Below are 26,342 nucleotides of genomic sequence, written 5' to 3' on the forward strand. Positions count from 1 at the left end.
TAGATCCCACTCTACTGGGGGTAGATGTGGACACTATCCCTAATTTACCCATCTTGTTGCCACAACTACTAAATCTGGAATACCGCATTTGCAGATAGAATAGTAGCCCCTGGTCTCCCACATGTATCTGTAGAAATCAGTGTGTTGCTATGTATTTAGAGTAGCTAAATAGTAATAATAACCAATGGGAATTATTCCAAGTTAAAGTGGACTCAAAGTTTGATTGGGGCCCTCTAATCACTGCCACACCGTCCCTGAGCGCTCCCGGGTCCTTATCATTCATTAACCTCCAACTGTGATGTCGCACTGCCCTCCTCCTTCAGTCATACTGCATTTCAAGACATAGATATATTTTTGCAGAAGAAACAATGAACATGTAGGGAGATGATTGTATATTCAGAGCTTTGTTAAAGGTGACTCCACTCTCTCTCCTCGTCCCTCTCTCAATTTCTCTCCATCTAATCTCCCTCTGTCTATAACAATAAGAATTAATTAGCCTGCTTATTTTTCTGTGGTTGTAGAGAGGCTCCCCATCTGGATGAAGACAGTCCTCTGTGTGCCTGATTAATGGCGCGGAGAGACAGTTGCCAGTTCTGAAGCCTTGCTGTCTGGCCCAGGTCAGAACTTCCAGAAGGCGGCCTAATGTTAGTCCAAGAGAGGGAGGGGGAAAAAGCCTTAGAGATTATTGAGCTCTTTTATAATTAGCAGGGCCTACCTAAATTAGTTTTCTCCCAACAATAGAAAGTTACCATTACAAAGTCATTAATAGATAAAGGGATATAAAAGCCCTAAAGAAAAGAAGAAAATGTGCATTGTTTTTTAAATATTGGAAATAATGGGAACCTTCTACTAGCTGTACTGTGTTGACGTGTTGGTATAGGTCAACACAACTATAGTGCCAATATTAGAGATCATATACTCTGCTCTGGAGATGTACCACTGTTGTTCAGGCTGCTTCTCTTTTAATTCAATTGTGTTTATATTGTAACTGTGAATCGCTTCCTTGCGTTTTTATTACAATTTATGTCATGATTGAGCAGATAATGATACTTTAGGTGATTTAGCAACTTCAATAAAAAAGGGGAAAAACAAAACAAATTATTTTTTTCTATATTTAAATATTATCAGATTTGACGGCCAGTGGTTAGAAATATCCCACCAGGCTTCAATTTGGAAGAATAGTCCCCTATACCTTCTGAATCTTGTCATTTCTTTATTTGTGGTATATATATATATTTATATATATACATACTTCACTTATGGTATACGTACAAAGCACTGCCTGTGATTGAGCCAGCTACTGTAGTTGCCTGGACCGGAGGAAGGAAGGGCAAAGCATCTTTCTTGCCACTGGAGCTTTGACTCATTTGTCACTAATGTGTAAAAGAGAAGATGACATTTACAGCCTGGTGAAGTGGGGGCCTCCTAGCCCATCGGGCCCCCTGAAGTAATAAAATGTTTACCTTTTTAAGAAAAAGGTCTGTGGGTTCAGGCTTTCTTCTTTAGACATGAGAAGGTTCCTTTGTACACAAGGCTCTCATTTTCTCTATCTTAGACCAACTAAATGTGTCGGAAAGGACCATTTTAAAGACAGCATTTCACTATTTCTAATACTGGAGCTTTACGCAATTTAATCCAAGTGTACATTGCAGTAACATACTGATTACATTGTTTTTTTCTTGCCTTAATATGAGTAGAGTCCATTTGTGACCGATCATTCTAGGAGGATTTTTACCTATGCAAAGTGTAAAGCTGTTAAAATCATAACACTCTTTCTCAGATATTGTATTGGAGAGTACGAGAGTAACAAGTGAGTAAGAGGAGCTTCTGATCTGATAATTACTCTTGCTAGAGTTCTAGACTTTGTATACATTGTTAAGGAACCTAATGGTATCCTGATAAATTGAGTATGTAATGGGGATAACAGGAAGACTCTGTCCACACTGAGCTACACTGATAAAAGGTGGACCTGTCCTGAATGCCTATAACCCCGACCGTCTGTTTACAGACCACAAGACACCAGCTCATACAACCCCTGCTTTAACGGTCCGTGAATTGAGCCAGAATTAAATCAATGGAAAGCTGCAAAATGTGAAAACGAGATGAAGAGAAAACCAATGTCTAGGCCTTCAGGGCCAAGATGTGCAACATCACACCCGACTCTTATCTGTGGACGTGTGTTTCCCCTGAGAAGAATCTGCACTCCGGCAAACAGCGGGATTCAAAGGTATATCAGGTGCATGACCTTAGGGTTAGTGAAATCTACAGCCAAGCAGTATCCGCTAAAAAGTCAGACACGGATGTAGGCATCATGTGGCCAGCACACAATTATACAAACACAGGCACACACACACACACACACACACACACACACACACACACACACACACACACACACACACACACACACACACACACACACACACACACACACACACACACACACACACACACACACACACACACACACACATGCGCGTGCACACACACAAACTTAACTGCTTTTTATGTTTCATGCACGTTCGTACACTCTCAAAAAACAAGATACCTTCTGTGTTTGATTAATAGTTGGTCATACATTTTAATATATATATATTTCTCCAGTACATACATACATACATACATACATACATACATACATACATACTGTACATACATACATACATACATACATACATACATACATACATACATCTGTACATACATACATACATACATACATACATACATACATACATACACACACACACACACACATACATACATACATACATGCATGCATGCATGCATGCATGCATACATACATACTGTACATACATACATACATACATACATCTGTACATACATACATACATACATACATACATACATACATACATACATACATACATACATACATACATACATACATCTGTACATACATACATACATACATACAGACAGACACACACATACATACATACATACATGCATACATGCATACATGCATACATACATACATATGGATGATTGGATATATTTATAGTGGTGTTGTCTTTGAATATCTTGTTTTTCTGTGCATTATATACATATGTTTCCTGTCTTCTGCTGCACCTCCCTAATAACATAGGGTGAGTCAATTTAAAATTAAATTGTACTTAATACGCATTGACTTTGCACTATACCAAAGCCTAATGCATAATATGCTGTATCTTTGAAAAAAGAGATCCATAATCATTTAATTTCCCCCTCATTAACCTCTAGTTCATTGCTTAATGTGTCACAGGCCAAAGGCCATTGTAATCTCTCTCAATGGACACACTGTTCTTGATCAATAAGCTTCCCGCTCAGCAACTTGCATTGTTTTATTTTCCTGCTCGAGTTCCAGACTAAGGTGTGAAAGGATCATTCCAAGTCTCAAAGGAGAGGCTTCTTTCAATATCCTCAAAGTAGCGGATCCCACCCACTCAATTGTTCTCCACATAATCATATAAAAAGATTCAGGAAGAGTTGTTTTTTATTGTTGTTTTTCCTCTGCTGAACAATGCCCTTCCGCCACAGGGTCCCATAACAGCCTACCAGTCTGTGCTCAGCGCACCTCCACCCCTCATCCCACCCTCGCTATCTCCTCTTCCTCATCTGGCCCAGGCCCACTTCCACATCTACATCCCATTGTCTGAGTGAAGGCAGCACGCGCAGGGCTGGGGCCAGTCCAAACACACTCATCTCTTTCTCTGGACCACTGCCAGTATTCTTTAAAGAACATCAACTTTTTAACTTTCAAATCAATTGAGCAGTTTTGTTTGAGTAATGTAACAAAGGCTACAGTTTCTCTTCTTTAAAAAAAGAGGTGTATGTATTTATTTACATCGCTCCGTGTATTCGTTGTGATTCATGCGTGCACGTGTGTCGGAGAAACCAAATCCCAATCCATCATGCATTCCCCAAGGTGGGCCAGCCAGTGTGTGTTTGTCACTGTCCCCTGTCAGGAAGGAGGGCTGGAGCGTGTTCTCCGGACGAACCCCCTTTGGCTGAGGAAGTGCTCCTCTATATTGGCCTCTTTGTGGCTCGCTAATCGAGCTTTCCTGTCAGCAGGCTGCACAGTCCCAGTGCACGGTGCACTACGTGATACAGACTCACTCCGGTGCTCCAAGGGAAGTTCTGGGATCAGCAGATAACAGCACAGCTCCCTCATCTAACACGCAGAATGCTGCTGCCTCTCTGCCTCCCTCTGTCCTTGCATGAATAAGGAAAACACAGATTTCAACCATTTAAAAAAAAATTCCATTATTCAGAGATCCGACTGCCAAATAGTGTCTGTTGGAAAACCCCCAGTTTCCTTTTAAAACCTTTAAAGTGCGTGTCCAACAATACAAGTTTCCACAATGTCGTATAATCCTTTACAATCTTTTTGCTAGATACAGCGTGTGGTCAGAAAATACTCCTTGCCAAACATCTACACGGTCTGTTCTGCATTGCCAGTTTTGTGATTACAACAGACCATTATCCCTCCCTCCTGCATTTTAAACTCCACAGTGGGCCATCACGCAAAGTGTATCCCTCTTTTAAAATGTATGCAGATTTTAGTGCTATCTGAGCAGAGTGGTCACAAAGGAGCCATGTGCTGGTATTCAAAACCAATTATAAAATAATAATCTGTAGGTGTCACTTGTATTTAATTTGTTCTGTTATTTAAGCATTCACAGATATGTCAGGGGGATTGTTTCAAGGACACTGATGGATGTAGCAGATATCTGTGGTGACATTACTGCATTTCTGATTTCCTCCTCTTGCAGGCAGTTTGTTTTTAGATGGTTTAATATTGGTCACATGTTTCTCCAGTTTAAGTGGACAAGGATAACATTTCAACGGATTCATATTTTTGCTTGAAACACATGATAGAAAATTAACAAGTGACTATATTAATAATAATGTGTTTGGGGCTACTCCCACAACACAAGTATATTTAGTTTTCTAAACACATATTTAGTTCTCTCCTCTTTTTTGGGATTGTTTTTTTCCTGATCCTTTTATTGCGTGTATAATATTTGTAAAATACAACATACCAAATGTGGGTTCAACGCACCTTCCAATAAGACTGTTCCAATGATTCAGGTCTATTTGATAATTGGTTCAAATGAATCAAGCAACTATGATTTGATATGGGTCAGATTTAACCATTTAATAATGTTGACGATTAAACCTAAATCAACCTTCTGTGAAAAGATACGTGCAGGGTGTTGTGCATGTTCAACAGCCTTTCTTAAAAAGTAAAAGTGAGTCTCTACAGTAAAGTAACATAGACATACAGATAATGTGTCTACCTTTAAGGTTTAAAGGCCAATGATTACAATTGTCTTCTGGGAACACCACTGTGCACTGCTGGGCAGCTTATATCTCCAAAGAACGAGATGCGGGTCCCGATATTTGAAAAACAGGAATATCAAATGCGGATCTGAAGCCAGTGAATTATTATGACTTTTACTGGTGACATTTTCCAGCGGCATATGGCAGCAAGCTCATGGGAGAGCACAGCGTTTTGATGAATTCTTTGAGTCACAGGGACCAAAGGACAGTGCTGGGCGTATGTTGCCTTCTGTCTTTGCTGTGTGAAATGATAATGTGGCCTCACTTCCACAAGATGTTAGAGCTACACTGAGCTGCCATTTTTAGCTACAAGAAATATCATAGAACAAACATGGAGCAGCCATACGAAGACTAGGGTTTCTATGTGTGTTCTATTCTCATTACTGTTGAACAAAGTGAGAGTACCGAGTTACATTTGTTCATGTAACAGTTTCACCCAGATTTATATTTAGTTTGACATATTTGAAGATGTTTTAAAAATATCATTTGATTAGATTTAGAATGCCAACACTTTAACGATGATTCAATGTTGATATTGTGAGGAAATCTACTGTATACTATGATCTGATTTATGTTGGACATGCTAACCCTTTAATGATCTGTTGTGCATATAAATATATATATATACATTCATTTAATTCATTAACTGTCATCAGCAGTCTGTGTATACAGCAATGGTTAGTTTAATATAAACTCCATTTGTAGCGCTGTTTAGTCTCCACCAACTCTGAGGGGGAAGTATCTAGCCCATTAGCTTCTAAATGATCCTTTCACATTACACCTAGGCTCTATTGTATTATTTTTGTATATCTTGTTATGTTGTCATTATATTAAGGACCCACAGTGGTCAGTAGCTGTGTGGAAGCACAAATCCATCATTTTATCTTCTTTATCACTGTAATGCGCATCTGTTTGGCCCGGACCTTCTCGATTCTCTCAAATTCTTTGTCAAATTGATATATTTGATCATTATCAATTCTTTGCATGACTAAAAGCTTAACTTGTGTGTATAATCACACATACACAAACATTTGCATTCTGCAGTTTCAACAAACAAAATCCAATTGAAAAGGGTAAAGCCGGAAATTAATTATCCATCTAAAGCAAATGTACTGGAAAATATAATTTATGGAACAATTATGAAAATGGTGCGCTTAAGTGAAATCCCCACAATAATTTCATTAATATTTCATTTGATAACCCTTTCAATCCTTTGCCATGATGAGTGTGATGGAATGTACAAGGCTGTTGGCTTGCTTTGCGTTCAATGGGATTGGAGATGTAAAAGCTGACTGTTATGATAATAGTAAATGTGAATGATAGCTGTAAATGTTCTGCAGGTGATTGAATGTTTACAAGATAAGGCCTTGACTTTTAGCACTGATATACGTTGTATAATAAAGCAAATTATTATATGGACATTTTGCATTAGCGTGAACACAGGTTTCAGTTGTTTACATTTTCAATATCTGTGTATTAGAATACTGTTTGGGGAATTGGGGGCATGCGTATCACCTCAGATGGTTGCTTTCCACTACACAAGGCCCTTTTATGCCGAGGAAGGACTTGTCCTCCTTCCTGTCACCGGTCCACTGGGAACACTGCTCTCTGTGCAGTCTCATTGGCATGCTAAAGAGCCCTGATATTTTTGTCTTACATTTAAAGAGGGAATTACGCTGAGCTATTGAGGGCTTATATCCAGGGCATTTTAACTTTTTTTCATGGTTCTTGGAAGTCGTCCAAGTAGATTGAAAAGATGGGAAGGTTAGAGAATGGATAGAGGTTATTGACAGCGCTGAGGTTTGTGCTTTGAGGGACAAGTGAAAACAATGTGCTGACTGTTAGCCAAGGACCAGCTCTGCTGCAGTGCATGAGCCACATGAGTGTCCTGAGTGTCCTGAGTGGCCTTTTTGTCCCTAACATGCTTGTGCCCTCCTTCCTAGAAAGCTGCTACAATGAAACCAAGTCTAAAGTAGCAATTTGTAAGTCAAGAGCCTTTCAAATGGGTAGTGTGGGGGAAAAGGGAGCCCAGGGTCTGTTTAGGGCAAGTAGAGCTCTGGTCAGCTTAGCATGGCACTTAAGTGGCTCCCTGCAGCTTGCTGTATTGACACCACCAACACTGTTAACCCTTATTTATCCATGTATTAGTTACTGTTGTTACCCTCTTAAGTTAAATCTATAACATACAGGTTACAACTGATTTCTTTAATAGGTTTTTTAGGTTGGACTCAATTTAACATGTTGTTATCTCCATAGAGATTTCAAATGTTGTAATGTGGAATTCTCAGAAAAACAAGACTCCTAGCATTTAAAAATGTTCTAATAAATATAAATAGGAATATTTAATAAGTATTTATATTTGAAAAAAAGGAACTCCAAAATAAGAAACATTTTTCATATTGCAGTCTCTCTGTCCAAATTTGTATTGACTAAAGTTTTCAATTTTTAGCTTTGTGTGTAAGTTAAAGGGCCCATGTCATGCTTTTCCAGTTATTACCCGTCCCCTTGTGTGTTATGTAGCTTTTTCTGCATGTAAACGGTCTGCAAAGTCACAAACCCTCAAAGTACACCCTGCAGCGAGTAAAACTCTTAACACAGAAAAGACCTGTCTATGCCGAACCAGAACGCCTCGTTGGAGATTTTTACTTTTTCCATTGTTTTCTTCCTGGGTATGGTGACGTGCCCATACCCAAATTAACCCATTGGTCCAAATGGACCAATCCGTGGAGCTCCACACACACACACACACACACACACACACACACACACACACACACACACACACACACACACACACACACACACACACACACACACACACACACACACACACACACACACACACACACACACACTCCTTTAGCGGCAACAATTTGACACACTGGGGGGGGGGCGGGGTTTGCTAGTGGAACCTCGCAGCGCGGCAAAACAGTGGCGTGCTTACACTGTAGGTGCGCGGCGGGGATGCAGGTGAAAGTGGAGCCTTACAGATGGGGCTGCTTCAGCCCCCTCAGCTACCCCCCGCACCCCCATCCCACGTCCATTCGCAATGTCTCGCTGTCTCGCAGCAAGCAGGAAATCACACCAGTAAGCCAGCTCACACTGTCAGCTCCTCGCAGCAGCGAGCCAGTGGGCGAGCTTACCAATCACAGGACACTGGGCTCACAGGGAGGGGGGGGGGGGGGGGGAGCTCCAACAAGGCGTTTAGGACAGAGTGAAATTCAGTGAATACACATACTATACAGAGATGCTGTATGAGAAAACCAATGTGAGTTTGGAAAATTGCACAATTTAAATCTATTCTAGTAGACCTCAACAATGGAATTATGATCAGTAGAAATGGCCATGTCATGGGACCTTTAAAGACTTGTATAATAACTTAATAAATTGCATACATCATACAGTGGAAGACGTTAAACAGCCTTTCAAAGAGCAAAGTACCAAATACAGTCAAATTCACTGTGTGCAGAGAAATGTGGCAACACACTTTTAGAATAAACCATATCCCCTTGATGTCCTCTATTACACAGTCAGTCTGCTGAAAGGCTATGCGTTGACATGGTCTAATTGGCAGATGGAGGACGTTGTCATCCTTGGCACTAAAGTCCTGGTTCGCCAATGGCACACCCTACTGCAGCTCTCATTGGCGCAGGGCGAGTCACCAAAATGCCAATTGGGCGCAGGTGATGAATACTCCTCTCTACATCTCTGGAAATGTCATCTCATCAGCCGATACTACCAAAAATACACCCATGAAAATTAGTCAGAGCCCTAGCCTGACACTTTTACATGTTACAACAATCCACCATGTATATTATGATTTATACCACTCGATGTGTCCATATTATAACAATTGGTAGACTTGAGGGATGGCTCCTAAAATGTGTATCTTGCGCACCTTTGTGAAGGGTAGCCACTTTTCTGCATGTATTTTTATCTGTCCGATATATGATTGTAAATGTAGTGTTTATTTGCCAAACCCCTGATAGGGCCGAAATATACTGTTGAACAGTTTCATGTAAATATTATATAGTATTTATTCGATATAGGGTTTTAAGCTGATAAATCATGGTTTCGGCATTGTTGATAGAAAATGCTGTTCAATACACGTAACGTATGCTACCTCATTTAAATATTCAGAAATATTCCGTCACAGTTACTTGGACAGTACTTAAAATCTTGTAATTACTGACATATCATGAGTAAATGTAGAGAAGGAAACCTGAAGGTCTACTCTAGCTTCGTGGTGATATGTTAACTGTAGCCTCTGAGGCAAGCATTCTTGATAGAGTCCCTGAAGTATCAAAATGATTATGAGAGCCATGGGCTGCCACTGGAAACAAACCCACTGACACGCTGATAAAATCCCTGCCCCGTGTTTATATGCCATTTTGCAAAGAAATCAGAAAAGGTAATCATGTATGGAAGCCGGGGTTAAGAAGCAATGTAACAGTCTATTAAGTTTAATATAGATATGTAGAATAAGCATATGCAGTGGGACATTAGCATAAATCTTGGTTACACACCAATGGTGCAGTGCACTCTATTCTCTCGCTGCAGCCGGGTCTAATGACAAACACTGAATGAGCCATGCCAGCCTGCCGACTGCTCACTTGAGCTCTCAATTAGCCCGCCTACAGTACCATAAAGTCCCCCCTCCATTCAGAGCTCTGGTATTACTCAATATGAAGTGAAACAAAAATGTGTCAGACAATAGTGTAGTAAGTAGTAAGTAAAGTATGATACTTTTAAAAACACATCTTCATTTTTTTCTTTGAACTGTAAAGAGTCTCCTAAGACACCAAATAAATCTAAACATGAACACCATGAAGTGTCATTGTCACTTGAGCAGCAAATATAACTCCTCTCTCCTATCAGACGTCACAGTTTTAATTTAATTTGCTTACCAAAACAATCCTAAATAAATTACTTTTCTTTTTCTTATCTTGGATGCAGTTTATTTTATAGGGCAAATCAGAATTAGCAAAGTGTTGTTTGTTGATACAATTCAACACATTTTTGGAAGAGTTTTAGAGAGTTCCTGTCACTCCTAATATCTCCAACAACATGAACTCTGCAGTTGAATGTCTTATTAATTTACTGTTCTGAATGGCTAATATCTTCTTAAAACATGAATTATATACAAAAACAGCTTTATGGATGCATAATATGTTAGCAAAGCTGAGGCGTTTGATTCACGGGATATATTTAATTTTCTTTGAAAAAGAGTTGCTCAGTCATTTATTTTTGGTATCCATATGTGAATGGAGAGTTTATAGTCTCTTGGGGCGCTATAGAGGACTGTTTTTAATATTGTCTCCCTGTTTTGTTCATATATTCTGCTCTGTGCCAAAACATGTGGGCAACGAGACACATTCCAGCTGACTGCATAGGCGGTAATGCATATGTGGAAGCTATATTACACCTGCTATTCCACCGATTAGCTGTAGCGGTGATGTTACAAGAAAACATCTTTCCAGAAATGATCAGGAAAGATGAAAACGGCTAGCCAATTTCACACGATCGGGTTTACAGATGTCTTTGAGTAAGGAAACACATTGACCATGTTGGTTTGTGCTTAAAAACACACTCTTGTTTTGGTTAAAAGAGGTTAGCATGAGTGTTTGTTTCTAAGACATCTGCACGGGTTACTTTGAATAATTGTCATCTAAGGCTACTCTGCCCCTATATCCCTGTGGAAGAGAAGGATCCCCGTTTCCTTGAATCCGTCTTTATCTTTTCCGAGTGTCAACACTGACAATCAACAGCAATAAACAGTATTATAAAATTGATACATCACATTATAGAAAAACAATTCTCAATTGAGTTGGTGCTCAGTGTAGCGCCTTCAGGGGCTAATTGGATTGGTGTTTAGCAAGACCTGCAGATGAGGCAAGGATTACCTTCATGCATAAAATTGTCTTTGTTTTTCTCTCTTGTCTCGTCTCTCCCTCTTCTTCCTTGGTTGCGTTTCCCACTGCCTCCCCCATCTGCAGGCCATCGGCGGAGTCATGTAAGCATACCTTTGTCCCTGCATGGGAGGAAGAAGAAATGATCTGGTATTAAATTTCAATAACACGTTTTCCCAGGTCCTCCAGAGTACAAGCAATCAAGGGTTAAATTGGATCTGTAACGTATGCTCGGTGACCCACAAATCGCTTACCCATCAAACAGACTCATTACGAGCCGGCAAGCAGATGAGTGTTTGTGAGCCTTGCCTCTGAGCGGTGGGGATTGTGTGTATTACCGCTAACACGGCTGAGGTATTTAAATTTTGATTTTTTCGTAATGGGTTTTGACATGTTTCATTTCCTCTGGGGGAAGCGCTCGAGACCTCAGAAAGTAAATGTTGCTAAAAAGTCATCAAGGCAGAATATTAAAATGCCATCAAATAAGAATTTCACTAATGCGATGGGGCTTGGGCTTCAGGTACGCAGGGCCGGGGTCAGGAGGGCTTGGTTCTGGGAGAAACACTATTTGTTCCCCTCGGCTGCCTTCTTTCCCTCTTAAATAAATTATTAAACTACTTCACCCCCTCCTCCTCCCCCTCCTTCTCCTCCTCCTCCTTCCTCTCTGCCCGCCAACCTCTTGTGCCTCTCATAGTTTAGCCCTTGCTTTTGAAATTGAAAGGCCAGCTATAAGAGGAACTGGCGGAACACCAAAATAGCACAGCTATACTGTAGGTAAAATGAGATTAGATGAATGTGTCCATATTGGAACAAGGCTCAACATTTGAGGCCGCATCCTATATCGTTGTTTCTGTAAATAAAATACAAAATATCTCAGATTGACATGGTATTATGCATGTAGAAATAGAGATGAATGGAAATGAACTTCCTCAATACAAGCTATCTGTTTTGACTTTTATCGCCAAGGTTTAAGCCGTTGCATCCCTGGTAGTTTTTGTATTCCGTGGGTACTCCTTTTGAGGCCATTACCAGGCTGACAACCCACCAGCTGTCACTAATTGCCCACTAATGGGGTTTGGTGGTCTGATGGTTTGTCTGTGAGGGGCGTTCCAATTCTGCACTGGAGGTCCTTCTGGCCTGCCAAATCAAAGGGGACACATTTAAAAAAGCATGTCATGTTATTCTGTTGTATTACCTCTAACTGCACCTCTACAATAACGACTAATTTACAGGACAATATATTTTTAGACAAAGATTTCATGCGTGTATAATAAATCAAACATTATTTAATATTCACCTGACATTACCTTGTATTGTTTAAAAAAAGGCAAAGATTGCTTTGTTGGTGGCAACAGCCATTATCATGCATGATATTTTCCATTCCTTGTCATTGAAATCTTTGCCGGAGACAAGAGGTGCTCGTGTGTGCCCTCTGCGTCAGCCAGCCCGCTAATAGATGTGAGAAGGTCATCTGGCATTAGTGGCAGAAGTACGTTAGCATTTGTGCAGAGCGTCTCTTGCCAGACTGTGTGCATGTTTGAAGGCGCTTGGACAAGCAGGCCCTTTCATGGTGATGAATGGCTTTTTTCAAGCGTTCTGCTCCCTAGTTATGAGAAGGGTGACCTGGTCATTGGACGACTTTATGAAGCTATAAAAAATGTATGTCAGTCTGCAGTCTCTAATGCCATCCCTAAACGGGGGAAGGGGGGCAGGGGTAGCTGAAATGGTAAAAAGGCCATTTACCGTCACTCTAAATAGCTCTCTGACTGCCCTTCTCCACTTATCTGACAATGTCCTTGTCGTCAAGACACTTTTTATTCTCTTTTTTATTTTCCCCCTTTGAATCAAGAGTAGGCAAGCCTGTGCTTCCACAGCCTATTTTACAGTTGAATAAAGTGTACTAACTTGTAATTAGTGTGTTGCTAATACAGCCATCTCAGGTAATATAATGTCAGTGTGTTGCTCAAATTACAAGATTAGGGCTTGATTAAACTGCAACATATTTATATATTAATCAATGTGCCATAACATAATTGTTTAATGCTCCATAATTATTTCTAACTGTGTATAATACTGCATAACCAGCTATTCATCTATTGGTAGAGAACAGTGTTGAAAGACAAGCATGCTGATCAGGGCTGTTTGATCAAGGATCCATGAGCTTTCTCCTCATCCTCATGTGACAGGGCAGAATGCCATTAATCAAACATGTCTACTTTTTTAATAAATATGCAAATTTATATTAGCCAAATGGTGTTACAGCTTTTGTGTCATTAATAAATAATGTACTTCTTTGTTGGATAGCTTAGGTATTTAGATACAAACTGCTCATACTGTCAGACATGATGCGCAGATAGTGAGTGTGTTTGACTCAGTTTTACCGTTATGATATATTGGGAAGGCTGTATACATGCTTGGGCATCAGAAGGTGTATGAAAACCATGCATTGAGCTCTATTTTTTATAGGTGCATTTTTAAATATATATTTTTGTATTTCTGACAATGTAGCTTAAGTTTACAATAAAATCCAAATGAAATTGTAACGTCATCATGTTAACTACAGTAAAGATTACATCAAATCTTGATTGTCCCAGAAAAGCTTGGCAATGCTGACCATGACGGACCCTTTCAGTAGGATATTTCCCATATGTAGACTCAAATAAACAACAAATTAATAAAAAATACATTCATAGTATGTAAAGCTAATACATGAGAAGAATTGCTCTTCGAAGTACGAAAACTGTTATTATAAATACAGTTGCAAGAAAAAGTATTTGAACCCTTTGGAATTACCTGGATTTCTGCATAAGTTGGTCATAAAATGGAGGAAGCCACTGCTGTCCAGAAAAAACATTGCTGCACGTTTGAAGTTTGCAAAAGAGCACCTGGATGTTCCACAGCACTACTGGCAAAATATTCTGTGGACAGATGAAACCAAAGTTGAGTTGTTTGGAAGAAACACACAACGCTATGTGTGGAGAAAAAAAGGCACAGCACACCAACATCAAAACCTCATCCCAACTGTGAAGTATGGTGGAGGGAGCATCATGGTTTGGGGCTGCTTTGCTGCCTCAGGGCCTGGACAGATTGCCATCATCGACGGAAAAATGAATTCTCAAGTTTATCAAGACATTTTGCTGGAGAACTTAAGGCCATCTGTCCACCAATTGAAGCTCAACAGAAGATGGGTGATGCAACAGGACAACGACCCAAAGCACAGAAGTAAATCAACAACAGAATGGCTTCAACAGAAGAAAATAGGCCTTCTGGAGTGGCCCAGTCAGAGTCCTGACCTCAACCCAATTGAGATGCTGTGGCATGACCTCAAGAGAGCGATTCACACCAGACATCCCAAGAATATTGCTGAACTGAAACACTTTTGTAAAGAGGAATGGTCCAAAATTCCTCCTGACCATTGTGTAGGTCTGATATGCAACTATAGGAAACTTTTGGTTGAGGTTATTGCTGCCAAAGGAGGGTCAACCAGTTATTAAATCCAAGGGTTCACATACTTTTTCCACCCTGCACTGCGAATGTTTACATGGTGTGTTCAATAAAAACATAAAAACATATACGGTAATTGTATGGTTGTATGAACAATTTATGCAGAAATCCAGGTAGTTCCAAAGGGTTCACATACTTGTTCTTGCAACTGTATATCTTTCATCTGTTTAAACGGCAATGACATGCAACATCCCTTTCCAACATTTTGCTAAAGAAAGAAAGAAATGGGGACAGAAATATGTAAAAATCAGAAATGCTCAATATGCATTTTGTATTCCTCATGCAGCACAATCCTGCCGTTGACATGCTACCACTGTTGGAACTGTTTCCTGAGGTAAGCTAGCTTGTCATATTAGTGTCGAATGGCAGGATTAGCTCTTTGATGATAGTGTTTACAAGTGATTTATAAAGAAACAGAAATATGTGTATGCTTATAAACAAAGACATCTAAATGAATGGGCTGAGCTGAATGGGCTAGTTGTTTCAGTATATACAGAAACTATAAATCTATTGCCAAAAATGTAAATGAATAACAAGCTACACGGCCCGGATGAGAGTAATTCAGAAAGAAGCATGATGTGTTGTTTCTTGTGAGGTATTCAACACATTATAAGCCTTTAACTTAAAGGACAAAAACAGCATCTTGCAAGATAACAATTGATGATTTCAATGTTAACAATAATCTTTTTCTGACATAAGATAAAAACTTGCACTTGTTGAGTATAAATATTTTAAAGTATACAAGAGGGCCATTGTATATCTCAAATGTAGCAGAATTCCCAGGAAGATTACAAATAGAGGAATTGTTCCATTATCACCGTACAGAGGCAGAAGTGAGATGTGGGGGTCTGAAGTGCCTGACTCTGTCTCTTGGTGAGCAATCAATCATGGGCCTCTCCGCAGTCTCTCTGATCTGAAAACAGCTGTAATCTGTGGTCATTGTTGCTAGAGTAGATTGTTTGCCAAACTATTACCATAACCGTCAGCCCAAATCACAGAAATAATCTCATGGCTCTGGACAGATGCGGTTCCTCTGCATTATTGATATGGTCATCTGAGAGAGAGGGGGAATTATAAAACATAGTTCTATTTACAAAGGGAGATTGGCTTGGTCCTTGAGAGTGAGTGAGTGGGACAGGCACCTCTAGAAAGTGAGATATAGCCAAGTTCAGGAGGAAAAAACACATTTCCTGGCTCTTTTAGGGTCACCTCACCCCACGGGTCCACTTCCTCTGTGAAAATGAGCCACCAGAATACACAATGGACTGGTTTCTGAGAAGTGGCTCCACATGCACCTGTATAGGGCCATTTCAAATATGTATATATTTTCCTCTCTTTATTTTTTTATAGGGCTGCATGACCCTTGTGACAATGCAAGGCATGTATTTACTCAAGTATTCATAGTTTACCATGAATGTTTACATACATTTGGCTCCCGTATGCAGCCATTTTTGTCGTACTTAAATGAAATTCAGGAATGGGACAAAGGAGGAAAAAAAAACGCCTTTAGCGCAACATTGAATGTTTCCATTAGAGCACATGGTGGTGCTTTGAGGAAAGGTTGTGAACCTGAGCGAGCAATGCATGTTTATTTAGCAGCCCGGCCGACTCGGTGAGACTGGTTAAGTTTCACTCAGTTAGTGAGGCCAATGAAAAAATCCCATATGTTGAAATTACAATGCCTCAACAGTGTAGGTAGAAGGACGTGAGAGGTTATTGGTGTCAGCAGTCAGACTCAACATGCCCTCAGGTGGGCATCTACTGCGGAAAGAAAGAAAGTATAAGAAATGTTTGACTCTTTTGTATCGTAAACACTTTTTCCAATTGTTTAGGTAGAGGCTCTGAACACTTAATCATTCTCTTTAGGAGTTTACCTTCTCTAATTATAAAAAACAATCCTATGCTTTTACTGACTTGACTATTATCAGGATTTGTCCTACTGAAGCCCGAAAAATACAAAATCATCCGCAGACCATTTGCCAGACTTTCCTTTGTGGAAACATGTGGCCCTTGTTGGCAAAGGGCAACATTTGGCATGATCCTGAGAAAGCGATTACAAGTACTGGCATATGGAAGAACAAATAGTTCCTCATTCAGTGCATCAGGTCTGTGCCATCTTCATGGAGTAGAAAAGAGACATGATGGATGTGTGGAAGTGCTCTCTGGGCGGCGGCCAGGCCCTGCTGATGTGCAGCAGCATGACCCTTCTGTCTGCCCTCAATGTCCTTTTCACTAAATCCTTATCAGTTTATGTGTTTGCTTACTTTGAATATTCAGGAAACATCTCATTTTCACAGTTAAAGTTAAGTGATGGGTGGTATTTGCCTTTTTACTAGTTGTTACATATATTACATTAAATAGCCCCTTTCCATGATGTTGTGCCCGTCATTTAAGAGTACATGCACGTCAATGTAAAAGGACATTGTTTAACATTGAACAGTAGAGTTTGCACCCACAGGTCAACTACTAGTTGCCACTGTACATACTGGTCAGCAAGTCTTGAATAATATATTTACATTAATTATTATTCATATTATCAGAGGGTTTGGCTCTATATGAAAATAATATCATTTTTTATGGCTTAAAAAAAAACGATATTTAATGAAAATACTTTAATCCATAACATGAATTCAGGCATGGTGCTACAGATCTTTGTATTCTCTCTTTATCAGTATTATCACAGCGGGGGGCCATGTTGTTTAATCTTATTCTCCTCAGTAATTCTGGAAATCAATTATTGTTGTGAAAAATGATGATGCTAACTCGTCACTTCCTGTTTTGGGTTCACATAAGAACACATTTGAATGGTATGGCAATGATGGACCTTTATTTTAAATCAACCAAGGGAAGCATTGACAAGTTAATCCAAATAGATTGTTTTAACCTTTTTGAGTGGGCCATTTTGCCAAATATAAAACATGTTAAAACACATACTCGTTATGTAATACACATAATAATACTTCCAGAATTAGTAAAGTATGTGGCACGGCTCGCTTTGTGTTTTAAAAGGAAGCTCAATTCTCAAAGCATAGTCAAATTGTCTTTATTATATATGTTTAAAAGAATGTCATGACTGTAACTATAAAGGCACCAGTCATTGACGGAGGGAGTGTGAACTCCTTCGATCTATAATTTAAACGTGTTAGGTGACTCCCCTGTAATTTGTGAGTATACTCGGGCTTAAAGGTTAACAAAAGAGAAACAGGGCAAGCTCTGCTGCCGCTACAACAGATCAATGTCAAGTAAATAACCTTTTCTACCTTATTTCCTGACATGTATAGATCTGTCTCTGCTCTCCCCGTCTGCCTCCTGCACTCTGTTCCCTCACATTCTTCCTCACCCTCATGCTGCACCCTGTATTTCAAGACGATTAAATATGATGTTAAATTTGAAAAGCAGCAATTTTGTGTATTCTTTCTCAAAGATTCCTGTGCTTTTTAAACACATAGCACAAGGCGTTCCGATGGCTTTTGAATTTGCCTTGCTTTGAGTTTTTTTAAAGAGTCTTGAGAGGTTGAAAGACTTTGTTGTTTTTATTTTAAATAATGAAACATATTAAGTAGCCTTTATATATATATATAAATTAATGAGGTTTGAACAAAATAGATAATTGTTTTTCTCATTATCAATAATCCCTTGAGCTGGGATGTTAGTTTGCTTCTGTGTCTGTCATTTTGAGTGTTTAAATATGTGTTTATGGTTAAAGTATAATACCAGATTGAATACCTTTTGGATTTCTGACGTATTTAGGGACAAAACAAGACATTTAAAGATGTTTCCTACTGTTGGATTCTCATAACTTGTAATAAGATGTTGTTGTTTTGAAATCTCATTGAATACACAACATATTTCCCAGTCTAAAAACCCCAGAATTGGGAAATATATAATAATTTGCACATTTGTTAGGACCCATGCAGATGTCTCCCCTCTCTGCCTGCAAAGCCAATGCCAGTGGGAGTCTTTGTAATGGAGCACCAAGGCTCCACTGGCAGCATTACTGCCATTATTAGGGCTCCATTCTTATTTGGGCGAGCAGCAGCTGAGGCAGGGGCAGTGTGTGGTTTAGGGATTAACGCGACTAAAAGAATAAAACCTCTCCAGCAGCCTGCCATGTTCATTACACCTTGCAACACAAAAGCGTTCCACTAAACAAACAGCGTTCCTAAAGCTCTACCATTGTAGGATTGTCCTGATGGTGGCAAAATAGAAAAGGCGATGGGGTCATTAAAATGAAATGGGTCTATCCTCTTGGGAGCATGTTGGTGCTCTGAATGATTTCCCCCCCCTTACCCGGTTGTTTTCATCCCAGAGTGAACCAGAACACTTTATTCACATGTTAGAAATGTATCTGCGCTGTATGGACATTTCTGACCTCATGGCGATCTAATGGGGAAGTCTGAATTAACAAATACATTTATCAATCATCTTCTTGGAACCTTAAAAAAATCCTTTTCAAAGCCTTTTTCAAAATGCTGTTCGAGAGAAATATAAGTGCTTTATTTTCCAATTTCCTTGACTTTTTTCAATGAAATGATGGCTACATATAGGAATAATTATCTCTACTGCCGCTGGTAAATGAACGTTCTTCTAGCTTTACAATGTATTTGCTTTGCCTGATAATGATGGCATGTATGTAACAGTTGTCGGCTAAATACTAGAACATTAAATAATATCATAAAGACCAGACATGACATGTACAGTAGGAACAGTTTATTACCATTTACAGTGAAGTAGGGAAATGAATTGTTTTGCGTGTTTAGAGGCATACTTTCTCTTGATCTGTTTTGCAGCTTGAAATCCTAACTACCGCCTGTCTGTGGGTTAATCCTCTGTGGCCTTACGTCCTGAGATGAACTTGTAAACACAGTTGTGTACATCTGTGCCCCATTGATTTTTTCATTTTGAGCAAAACAGGGGACAGAAAGAGCAGTTAGAGGTTGAGCAGCGGCATGTACGTTGATGCTCTTGTGCTACAACATATCTGTTTCCCTTTGGGAGCTAACACCCATAACCTCTATGAGCAGTCCAGGTGATCATTGTGGAATCAATCAGTCCAGGAATGGCTCTGCAGGAAATCAAACTGTCCATCATGTACAGTTTATTGTTTTAGGAATGAGAGCAACATATGGATTCACTCGTTGGAATTAGGAAAGGTCCCAGCAATACAGAGCACCTGCTTGTGTCACACAGGATAGAGGTATTACCGTTGTTGAATCGTATGAGTTGCCTCAGTGATGCTTTATGATCCACATAACACATCTCAAAGAACCCCAATGTTGCCATTCTTTACAGTTCATTGTGTTTACTGTACAAGCTAGTGATGGCATACTGTTACCCTGAAAACTTGTTGTGTAATGCTAGGGATCTGATCAAGACACGTTGAATGTGTTTCAAGATGATTTTTGTTTACTTGTGGTATTATTTCAACTTTAAAAACTTGCCCCTAGAAAGAGTTGATTTTATGAATCCTTATAAAAAAGAATCTGGAGTATCCCTAAACCATTCCCCCTCGATGCCAATAGTATTTATAATGACCTCATAACAAAAATACACAGAGGCTTAAATGCGACAGTTATGAGCTTCCAAAGTCCTTTTTTGGTACTACTGTATGTAAGAAGTAAAAAGCAACTTTCCTCGCAGTAGTTATTTTAGCTTAGAAACAAGTTGTCTCTTTTATGTAGTCAGAATGACCACTAAAGTAAAAATCAATAAGCACTTAATTGATATAGATTATCTGAATCAGCAAATGAAGCGATGGAAGCACTACATCTGCATGTAAACCACACAGTATTGGTAACTCTGAACATCTGTACACTTTGTGCTGTGGTTACAAAACTAAGTAAACATCTGATTGGACACAGATTTCTCACTGTCATATCTACAGCAGTACTGCATGTCTAATGCTTAAGGAGGAGGAGGGGGGAAAAGAAAGAAAGTTATACAGTGTAGTTTGCAAAATGGCTGTTGGACTGCTCATTATTTAATAATGTTCTCAAATGTTATGTTAAAATGCCCTATACTTCCCTCAAAAGAACAAAAGCACTTCTGATGATGGCCTTTTCAATCAAATGTAACATAAGTGCTCAACAAAGGTTCTTAAAAAAGGGGCCTGATTGTGTTTTAGGAATGGGTGCTCCATTTTGCAGTAGTGAAGTAGTGCTGTTGTTCAGCTGAAGAACCTTTCCGCTAAGTGAAACCAGGCCCTCGGGTTTAGAAAAAAAAAAAGGATAGAAAAAGCAAAAGAAGTTCTCTGTGGTCCAAGGTCAGTGACCTGCTCTGTAGCTGTCTCTATTCCACCTCGGGGCACCTGCTAATGTCAAGCCTCTTTTAGATTCCCCAAATCGTGGCTTGCCACTGGTTATTTTCAGCTGCTATAAGTGATCCCAGTGACCCCAGAGGTCTGACACTCTGCTTTTTTTTTTGCTAGAAGTCAAATGCCATAGCATTGCCTCCGGATCAAAGCCTTCAAAGTCAAACTCTACTTAGGCATCCATTGAAATAAGAGCTCCAAGCCCAGTTAAGTGAGCAGAGCCAGACCAAGCTCATGGCTTGACTTTCACTCAGTACAGCCAAGTGATGGACCAATATTCGCACAAACACACACCGAGAAACCCATTTTTTTATTTTAATTTGTTGTAACCCCTCAGCCTATTGCACTTAAGAGGCTAGCTATGCCAGACTGTAGCAGCCGACTGGCATGAATGCCAATGAATGCAGGAACTCTTCGCCGTGGGGTCAGGCAGTTTGGTTCCCGCTGCATGCCTTTAAACCGTGCTGACATAGTACAAAACCTGTTTTGTACAGTTTCGAAAATATGACAGGGTTGTTTATAAATTATTGAAGGGAGACGGGGGATAGATATTGTACTCTGTTCCTTCCATTCTCTCACCTAATCCTGGTTGTGTCCACTTCCTTTTCCTGTTCCCGACATTGCTGTACGACCCCTCCCCCACCTGACAGGATGCAAAGTCTGGCCTCTCAGCAGATAATGTGACGCACACGTGTGCTAGCGGAAAAGGAGGCCATGAGCCACAAAGGTCCACTCTGGGTCCTGGATTATGATAACATCAGGAAGCGCAGAAAGGAAGAGGTGTCTGCAGGAAGCCGGCAGGGCTGTGAAGGCCTCCGAGAGAATCACACTTATCTCTCCGAGAGGCCTGGGTGTCACGGCGACTAACATGATGTTCATGGAGACCGGGTGACACAGGCTTTTTTTTTTTTTATCTGTCGTTATTTTAGCATGCTTGGCGACTGTTTGCTTTAAAGCTGTACATCAGTGCTGCTGTACCGCCTATTGTCCATGCCGTTCAATTGTTGTACCAAGAGAAGACAACATATAGCGAGCCTCCTTAAGTGTAGCGAAACTGAATAAAACTCTGTCCTTAAAAGCATATTCCCAACGGAGACAGCTCCAAATAAATGTTGAGGTTAGAAAGTCCAGATGGTGTTTAAGAGTGTATTCCCCCGCCATAAGCACTCTTGATTTATGAGATTCTCTAATGGTATCTCTGTTCTGATCTGGCTTTCTTTCACCCTGCTCTCCTCTGAAGCTTTACACTCATCAGGTCCTCTCAGCCCTGTCGTTAATCCTGAAGTACAAAGGAAGGTATGGCTGTAGAAAATTAGGGATTTTTTCCTCTTCCCTTTTTCTTCTGTACTCTAACCCCCGCTGTCTGATGAATGATAAACTGAGGAGCAGACTTAATCCAGGAGAACTGCCCCCTGCCGCTTCGCTTTACATTCCCCAAACAGATGTAGTCCGGGGTGGAAATTTGCCATGAAATTGGGAGCTGGTTGGTGAAAAATTCCTCACATGACGCTGCAGTGACTGAGCTTGTATAATTGACCCCCGTGCCCGCAAGTGACATTCCTAGTTGTTGTTAGAGTGAGAGTGGGTGGGCCATGAGGGCTCATGTGTCGGCCTCACTAGATCCATGTTAATGTTGTGTGTATTATTTCAAAGCGTCCATGTGTTATGTCTGTGATACTACAGAGCTCATCAGCACACTGTAGGGCGGCAGTGACTGAAAGGTCAACCCCCAGAGGAGTGAGCAACTCTGTGTGACCCCCAGAGGATGGTTACAAAGCAGGAGCTAAATGCATTGCTATATTTATAGTATATGGTGTAAGCTCAGCTGCAAATGTATCAGGTACATCTAACAATACGGTTTATTACAACTGCCTTGTGATAAAACGTACCTACATAAATGTTAGAATGTTCAGCTTTTGTTTGTGTTTTACAGAAGCACTTTCATATTTGTATTATGCTAATTGTATGCTTTAAATTAATGTAATGCTGCCTAGGTTACGATTTTGAATAGACATATTAAGTGTACATTATTTAATGAATATACTAGGTCGCATTACTTACATGTTGTTTCGGCAACATGGTCACTGGTCATTTATTTGTTTTCCTATCATATCGGCTCTTGCAACCTAATACATGCTAATGGCAACTAGAGCATTATATTTCAACTTACTTGAAGGGTGTGTTTAGTCGCTCACTACACTCTGATTAAAGGGTTAATGACTGAGAAAGTTGACACTGCCTTAAAACACCAGATACAACATGTTTACATTGAACTGAAATCACTAGCTTCACCAAGCTTTGTTGGCTAAACCTAACCTCACAAGGGACTCATGATACAAACCCCGGTCTCCAGTGTCATAGTACTGCACCTTCTACGCCCACTATCCACCCCGACCCCCTACGCCCACTATCCACCCCGACCCCCTCTCACCACCAGCATTCACTGTGAGAACACAGCACGAGGTCATCGCCTCACATCCTCAACACAACTGCATTTGTAAGGAATAAATACTGATACACATATCCAGCTTTTTATTATCTGGTTTAAACAGGGTTAGATGTTTCCAATGGCCAGTGATATTTATTAGAAAGAGAGGAAATCACTAAAAGAGAGAGTGTCTGATCCCGTGCCATTGTTATTTTTGAGGCAAAGCTTGTTCACACCTATCTTGAGGCGTGTGTGTTCACCGTACAGAAACCTTCTGAGGCTCGGCATCAGTTAGTGCTGAGTCTTCCTCTGGTCTCAGCACCAGCATGGAACTTTAGCCCCTGGCTGTACAGATGACACTTTATTATGATCTCTCTGACAGGGTGTGCACCCCGGGGGACTGGGAGCTCAAACTCTCATGAACACACACACGCACACACACACAGACTATGCCATCCCCGCATAAGCCGCCACTCATGCATGATTTTCTCTCTCAAATCTCCTTTTGGTCCTCTGTCTCCCCCTTGAAGCAATCTTTAAAGACAAACAAAAGCTCCAGAGAGAAATAAGTCCTGAATGAATTGGGTGAGCTACATTCTTGATGTGAAGTCTCTTTTTCTAATCTGAATGCTCAAAAGGCAGCAGTATATTTACATACATTATTTTGCATTGAATAACAACAACATGTGCAAACTAGGTCTGCGCTAAATATCAATATTTTGATATGAAAATGTAAAAGCTCTAATAGTCAAGTCCACAAAATCTAGGCAAATATTGAAACAATTATTGTGATATTAGATTTTCTCCATAACCAATAATAATCTTTTTTAAAAGGTGTCCGTATTTAGCATTACAGCCTTTTTTTGTAGTATGTCACACACATATGTATTGTGTATACTGTGTTGTCCACAAACAACTCATATGCCTGACCTATCAATGGGCTGTGTGTGTGAGCTGAAAGAATATTACTGATCTTCAACAGCCTTACTGTGCCGATTATTCAGATCCTTCTACTGTTTAACCTTTACTGTTAGATACATTTTTAAACCATTGGATGCAGCCGTGAGTTAAAACAGTCTGATATCATAATTATTTTAGAGTGAGAAAGCAAACACCATTCAACAACAACTTGATTGACTTGAATTGTATTCCATAGCATTAGATGTGTATTTTAAATGCAAATATATCTGGCATATTCTGTATTATGAATTTAGACCCAATCATGTTTTTTCCCATACGATATTTAATATTCAGTTCTCTTTGCCTTATCTGCCTCACAGGTGGTTAGTAAAATACCACTCATTTAGGTACCACCATGAATTATTAACTCTAAATAATAAGCGGTAAACATGGCCGACAGCAATACCCTCTGCCCCTCTTTGGTAACTAACCACACCACAGTTCTTATTGAAAAGCTCGATTGCGTCTTTAAACACAAAAGGCTTTTAGCACAAATCTGTTGTTTCCAAAACAGCTTCCTGAACTCACACATTCGTCCCAGAAGATCTGAACTGTTGGGATGTCACAATACCAGAAATTAATAAAGCCATAACAATACGGTAAATTCCACGAAAAACAAAACTCCCATGTACTACAATGTACAATCCTTTATTACCAGTTGAATAAACGTTTTTACTAGGAAGTTTAACGGGTCATTGTTGCCACTCTAATATTTATTTTATATTGCCCGGAAATTTCCTTTAGAAAACTGTTAACTTGAATTAGTTCCTTGCCAAAACCTACATTTAACAACCAACCTTTGCCTTCTACACATTTTAACTGAATGGTTCTCATGACATTACTTCGTTAACTGTGTGAGCTTTGTAAATACATCTTGGAAGCATCGTGCCTTGCAAAACCTTGCATGGTTGTTCCTTGTACTGTTGACATGCTGCTCTGCACGTCAGCTTTAGTATTTCTGGCATGCTGAGAATACCCATGTTACCCGTAATATCTTAAAGCATGATTATTGCATTATATGAGATCATTTTACAGGACTGTATCTGTAGCACAGTTTGTGCCGTCCTGCATGACTGAAGTTCACATCAGCCTTTACTGACCATGCTGTCACATTGTGTTACTCTGAGACAGATTGGAGACTACAGTACATGTCAACACTGGACGTCTCTTTGTAGTACTGGGGTTTTGTTCTTGCAGTAAACAATAGAAAGAACAGGTCTTGTGTGTTATCTGGTTGTTATCACTACATTGACAAAAAGTAGTAGTATTACAAAGAACTGAAGCATCTATTTCAATAAGTGATGACAAATTAAGTGTGAGTATTTTCAGTTTTAGAGAATATAATAATAAAGTATAATATAATCTACTTTGTAAGTTTGCTGGTAAAATCTTTGAAATGCAGTATAATTCTAAATACTTGTTGCATGATTGGCCGCTAATTGTTATTACCAAATGTTGTTACGTAAGATTTAAAACTACTTCCACTTTTATCTCAAAACGATCAGAAAATTAGAGCAGGGTTATGTGTCACCTCTTCAGGGGCCTCGTTTATAACGCCGTGCGTAGGATTCATGTGGGAAGGTTGCTTACGTAGTAGAAATAAAAAAAATAGGTACAGAAATTTTCCGATTCACAAAACATTGCGTACCGGCGAGGAAAGTGCGTACGGCACTTCCTACGCCGGTTTCCCTTTTATAAATCCCAATCAACTCGAAATGCGGTGCAGCTTTTGCGGGCTTCACGTAACGCCCATATTTGCACATAAATAGTCAAAGAAACGCCCATTCATTCATTCATTTTGACCATGATTTTAAGTTACTGCATGAAGAAGATCGCAGGAAATGACGACAGAACAGCTAAAAAAGACATCTCACACCGTATCAGG

General features: G+C 39.8%; 1 long non-coding RNA gene across 5 annotated transcripts in view; it reads left to right on the forward strand.

Annotated features, from left to right (window-relative positions):
* Positions 1-26,342, forward strand: part of LOC307039907 — a 184,505-nt gene that overhangs the window by 59,659 nt on the left and 98,504 nt on the right. Inside the window, exon 4 of one of the 5 annotated variants that reach the window (XR_013808354.1) lies at positions 11,343-11,359. The exons of the other annotated variants lie outside the window; for them this stretch is intronic. This is a non-coding gene — a long non-coding RNA (uncharacterized lncRNA). The remainder of the gene's footprint in view (positions 1-11,342; positions 11,360-26,342) is intronic. 5 annotated transcript variants of the gene reach the window in all.

The sequence above is a fragment of the Notothenia rossii genome, assembly GCF_949606895.1.
Source record: "Notothenia rossii genome assembly, chromosome: 5".
In the NCBI taxonomy this organism is placed as follows: Eukaryota; Metazoa; Chordata; class Actinopteri; order Perciformes; family Nototheniidae; genus Notothenia; species Notothenia rossii.